This window comes from Lolium rigidum, chromosome 6 (genome assembly GCF_022539505.1).
Source record: "Lolium rigidum isolate FL_2022 chromosome 6, APGP_CSIRO_Lrig_0.1, whole genome shotgun sequence".
NCBI classification, from domain to species: Eukaryota; Viridiplantae; Streptophyta; class Magnoliopsida; order Poales; family Poaceae; genus Lolium; species Lolium rigidum.
Genome location: NC_061513.1, coordinates 87,492,196 through 87,498,606, shown reverse-complemented (window position 1 = coordinate 87,498,606; position 6,411 = coordinate 87,492,196).

Genomic DNA, 6,411 nt, shown 5'->3' with positions numbered 1-6,411 from the left:
TCGGCGGTGCGGATTTGCGTTGACTCGGCCGGCGAACCCGATAATTCGCGATGCACCACGTCCCGGGCCACCATACGCGACGTTTTGGCCGCTTTCGTCGGGCTAGGTGGCCTCAAAAACGAGAAAAAAAAAAGTTTTGACATGCACCACGGAGGGACCAAAATCGTCGGCCATGGTACACCAGCAACCACGGCGCGACTTCAACTTCGTCGGCCATGGCAACTTTTCTTGTAGTGAAATACACAACACATAGGAGTATGGTGCCTCAACACAAGAGATATCCAACATGAGCTCTAACAAAAGACATTGACACATATGAAGTTGAGATAGGAAGCAAGAAATCATACCCATGTGTAGATATATAATGCGGAGATATAGCATCACACACAATGTAATATCCTTGATCTCAACAAATAGAAATCCGAAAACCATAAAAATGTCTCACACCACATAGCACATAGTTTTGAACGGCACACAAACAAACCAAATAGTTCAACTAAAGAGGGAACACAAGCAATATAAGAATGATAAACGCATATGCTTGTGCCCAAACCATGCAAATCCCCGAGAATCCTAATAGAACACTTCTCCCCCTTTGGCATCGAGACGCCAAAAAGGGGACAAGCGCGATGCTACACATCCCATGAGAATCACTCGGAGGCATCATCATCATCGGACTCGTATGCCACTTCCTCTTCTTCTTCCTCATCCGTGTCAGGTGCATCCGGAGAGCGGCGAGAGGTGTTGGACCTTTGAAGGCAATCATCAAGATCACTCCATGGAACCTGTGCCGAGTGCCAACCACCGTAACCCTGGTGAGCTGGAGGCCGAGGCGGGGGTCCTTGATCACCACTAAGCTTGTGAAGAATAACCGCCCGAGTATGCTTAATCTCGAACGCTCTCGGCTAGCTGCATAGTTCTCCTTATGGATCTCAATGTTCATGCAAAGGATATGGCGCTGGAACCAACTAAGCCGGGTCACTTGCTTCCTCATAGCCGGGACATCACGATGACGAGCAGGAGCATAACCACTAGAACGAGCATCACCCATGAAGGAGTCAGGAGCAGGAACAGCTGAAGAGACTGGCTTAACCTTGTAGGCCTTCTTGACATGGTGCGTCACCAAAGGGTACCCACTCAAGTCTTCACCAACCACAGCCACAGAGTTGTTGATGAGAAGCTGGATGTAGGGAGCATAGGGTATGGAGGTCCGTGAGACCATAGCATCATGGATCTCATGGAAGATAAAATCCATGATATCAAGAGTGAAGTTCCGTTCCTCATTCCCATCACGAGCACACTTATAGCTGAGGTGCATAAGGTTCACAAGGACTCCCGGAGAGCATCATTGTTACCACCACTTGGGCAAATGGTTGCCCGAAAGAACCGAAGCAGCTGATTGTATATGGGAAGCAGCCCCTTAGTATAACCAATTTTCCCCGTCGAGGTATAGAGATGCACAAGAGCATTCTTATCTGCCTGTTGTGGTCCATGAAGACGACGACCCCCATCAACAGGAACTCCAAGAAAACCAGCAAATTGGCGTAGAGTGGCACTGCAGTGAGTGGAGCCAGTCATCCATTCCATAGTGTGTTCCTCATCTTTCTTGATTGCCAAAGTGGCAAAGAATTGCTTCACCAATTCTGGGCTATAGTCACATTGAATCTTCATGATATCATGCAAACCCAACCTTCCGGCTACCCGGATGGCATCTTCAAAGTGATTGTTTTCAGCCGAATGTCCACATCAATAGCTTGCATGGGTCTCGGATTCTTCATGGGCTCATAGATGTCCTTGTAGATGAATTCCTGCTCAATGCACCAGAATCTCCTGCCCTCAATCTCTTCATCCCTTGGGACATCTTCATACCAGCTTCTTCATGCGAATAGCGGAATAAGAGACTGGGTCCATGGCCTTGTAGTTCTCCCTCACTTCCTTGTTCTTCCGCCTTGCAGTGACGGACTTGCGAGGTGCATTGGTTGCAAACTCGTCACTAGATCGATCATGCCTTGAGCGTCTCCGACCACCCCGAGAAGCACCACCCGTGAGAAGCAAAGGCGGGTAGCAAAGGAAAGGTAATGCTCATAAGTCATGTAAGATACGATAATATACTCGAGAAGCATGCTATAAGCTCGGTACAAATCTAGACATGATGGATTGAAGCAAGAACTGCAGCGGCGATGAAGCTCCAGGCCGGATAATCCGGTGTCCCCCAGGGGCGGATAATCCGGCCCGGCCGGATAATCCGGCCGGCTCGGGGGGCGGATAATCCGGCCCTGCGAGATATGCAGTTTTCCAATCAAAAGCTTGTCTAAGACTAGATCGGCCTCATAGCATGCAAGAGGAGTACACTACAAATGATTTGGAACAACTAGACACCAATTCCACCAAGAAAATAGCACATATAAAACACAACATCTAGGGTTAGAGATTGTGAATCATACCCACATCCATTGTGGAAACCGTTTGGAGGAGAAGGTAGCTAGGGAGGAGATGCACCCGATCCACCCAAGAACTCCGAGAGGGGGCGGACGGAGCGTCTCCGGCGAGGAGGAGGAGATCCGGCGATCTTGAGAGGAGAAAGAGAGAGAGAGGCGCGTGGGGGAGGAGGTGTGAACCGTTTCCCCGTGGCCTCGACCTCAGCCCTTTCAAGATCTGCCCGGGCCGGATAATCCGGCCCTAGCTTAGGGCGGATAATCCGGCCGGGCTGGATTATCCGGTGTCTCCGGGGCCGGATTATCCGAGGTGCCTGGAAAATTCCGAAACACCGGGAATCCGGCCCATCTTTCGTTGGTTATTTGCAGGACCCATATGTGATGCAATAATGTATCACGTCACATATAAGGTGCAAATTTACCAATAAGATGGAGCCACCTAGATCATCCGACCGAACCACCTCAAACTCCAAGTTTTTACCAAACATGACAAATGAGCAAGATGGAAATGGCTTATAGGGGAGAGTAGGCTTAGGTTTTAGATGATACAAACTGTTGATGGTACATGGTCACTCAAGTTTGCAAGATATGAGCAAATAAGGCCAAACTAGAGTGATTTCCCATAAGAACATGGAGTTGTCAAATAAGAGGCGATAAGATCCAAATAACTCCAACTCTTCACAAAGAAGAGTGTGGTGGCCTAGGCCACCATATATGAGTGTTGTGGCATGGCACCGCGAAGATATATCTTGGGTCCAAGCCACTACTCATCATTGAAGCTCACATATCAACATCTTATATTTACTAATTGGAGGCACCGTAAAAGCCTCCACGTTAATCCACATCATCAGAATAATAAGGACAATTAGATCTAAAATCTACGATTCAAATTAGTCGAGAAAGTTACGATTTATAGTGTACCATACGAATTTACATAGACACGTTACGTCCAAAATAGATGGCACAAGCCGAGGCGTTCCAAGCGCTGCCTCCCTCACGTGAGCCTACTCAAACATTAGCCCTCACATGAGCCGACTGCACCTTTATCTCTTCATGTTTAGATCAAATCAAAACTATAAAAGATAACAAGAAAATCTGACCGCCGTCTCCTCCTAGATTTGATAATCTATATCTATACCTAATAATAAAGGAGCTAAGGTTTCTACCAAAATTTTCGTTAACGCTTTTTTTGGGACCGTTTTACCCTCCCACCAAAACACATAATACTGCACTTTGCCATTGTACCGGTTGGCTATATTTATTTCCTCTGTCTCCGCTCCCGAACGCTCGCCCGAGCTGGGCAATAGCTTCGTTGGCGTGGGCTCCATCCTGAGCGATCGCTCTGGGCCAGGAACGGATCAAAACGGCCCAATCACGAGCACCGTGGCTAACAGAAATTCACAGAAGTATTTACAGGCAACCATTGATCCAGGTTGAATAGTCCCACATCGTTCCCTCACAATGATTCTAACCTGTTTATAGACGTTCGAATTTGCCTGAAATATCAGCAAGGTGAATCAAGAAAAAGTAGCACCATTGATGGATTGGGCTGAAATCTGTTGGCTGCATCAATTGAAGGATCGTGAAAGGAAAAGGAATGTGCGAAACTGACCCGAGAGGAGAAGGATCGTGAAAGGAGAAGAGGATGGGAAACTGCTCTCTGAGAGACTCACCCGACGAAGCCAGAGATCGGCTGGGACTGCGCTAGAGGGAGGGCTCGGGTGGAGGAGCCAGAGTGGATTCACGGGCGGCGGACGCCAGAGATCGGCTGGGACTGTGCCAGAGGGAGGGCTCGGGTGGAGGAACCAGAGTAGATTCACGGGCGGCGGGCCGGTTGCGTTGAACACAGGTTTCCGTGGCCAGAGGCCTCGGCGTGGCGAGCGTCCAGCCGGGATCGGAGCGGAGCATGGCTGGCTGGGCGGGCCGGGGCTGTGTTGCCTTGGTCAGGTCGTCATAAGAGCAATTGGGGAAAAATAGAAAGGTAGTAGACGAGATGTATTGGGGCCTTCGCTCTGCCGACGCGCCCACGGGATGACAGGTGCTAAAGGCGCTGGCTTTTTTGGTTATAATATGGGAAATTGATGAGCTAATTGATTAATAGCTAGGCAAGATTTAATTTTCTATGGAAAGCCAACGCGAAGAGTTTGCTAATCTATCATTGCCTTATTTATGCATTAGGGTGAACTTTGCAAACTGATGTTTTAGAGAGAGTGGATTTTGTACACCATGTTTTCGTCACTGTTCATTGTGTTTGAGATTCGGATAAAAAGAGGAGAGAGAAAAAGAAATCTTTCCATCTACCATGGTGAGCATGAATCTCGAGCAATAAATGGATGGTGACGGAAACACCCACACTCATACGTGGGTGTACAAAAGTATTTCCCTGTTTAAAATGATGTTGTTTTTTCTTCTAACAAATAGTTGCGCAAATTTTCCTCTCTTATATATACACCAAATCACTATGACATGATAATTATAAAATCGATGAAATTGTTATGAGATTGCTCAAAATTTTAATTATGGTTCCATTATTTATGCAGATAAATTTCTGATGATCGCTCTATGTATCGGATGACCTAGGCAACAACGTGAGTGTCGGATGGTGCCACCGAGCAGAAAAATATAAATGCTCAAGGTGGTGAGAGGATGAAGGGAATTGGTCAACATTGTTTTCTTCCTGTGGGTGTAATCAACCCGTAGCAACGCACGGGTTTTTGTGCTAGTATGATATAAAGAGAATGATTTCTTAATGTTGGCATTATGGGGGGAGGGATAGCTCAATAATTTAAACCGCACTCCCCCTATTTCCATGCCCACATCTAAACCAAATAAAGTTTTGAGACGAAAGTGTGTTTGCAAGATGGTCAAGCTATACTCCTTGAATCAATGATATTTAGCTCATTCCTCAAATAAGAGAACCTTGCTTCATCAAGAGGCTTCGTGAATATATCGGCAAGTTGATCTTTGGTAGGAACATAGATAAGCTCAATATCGCCCAGGCAACATGATCCCTAATGAAATGATTCCGGATCTCAATATGCTTCGTTCTTGAATGTTGCACCGGATTATAGGCAATCTTGATGGCACTTTCATTGTCACATAATAGAGGCACTTTGTCACAAATGATACCGTATTCCTTTAAAGTTTGCCTCATCCATAACAATTGAGTGCATCCACTTGCGGCGGCAACATATTCGGCTTCGGCGGTGGAGAGAGATATACAATTTTGCTTCTTAGAAGACCAACACACCAAGGACCTACCAAGGAATTGGCAAGCCCCGGAAGTTGATTTCCTATCATCCTTGTCACCCGCCCAATCCGCATCGGTATAACCATTGAGAATAAAACTTGAGCCTTTGGGGTACCAAATACCATATCTTGGGGTATCAACCAAATATCGAAAGATTCTTTTGAGAGCCATCATGTGGCTCTCTTTAGGAGAAGCTTGATACCTTGCACACACACCAACACTCAACACTATGTCCGGTCTAGATGCACAAAGGTAAAGCAAGGATCCAATCATGGAGCGATATACCTTTTGATCCACCTCTTTACCATTGGGATCTAGTGCAAGATGACATTTGGTAACCATAGGAGTGGCCACACCCTTCATCTCGGTCATCTTGAACCTCTTGAGCATGTCTTGGAGATATTTTGCTTGGTTGATGAAGGTTCCTTCCCTCAATTGCTTGATCTCAAAACCAAGGAAGAACTTCATCTCTCCCATCATAGACATCTCAAACCTATCGGTCATAAGCTTTGAGAATTCATCATTGAAAGCTTTGTTAGTAGACCCAAATATAATATCATCAACATATAATTGGCAAACGAAAAGCTCCCCATTGACCCTCTTAGTAAAAAGAGTGGGGTCGATTAGCCCAACATCAAACCCACGGTCTACCAACAATTCCTTAAGGTGCTCGTACCAAGCTCTAGGAGCTTGTTTGAGACCATAAAGTGCTTTATCAAGCTTGTA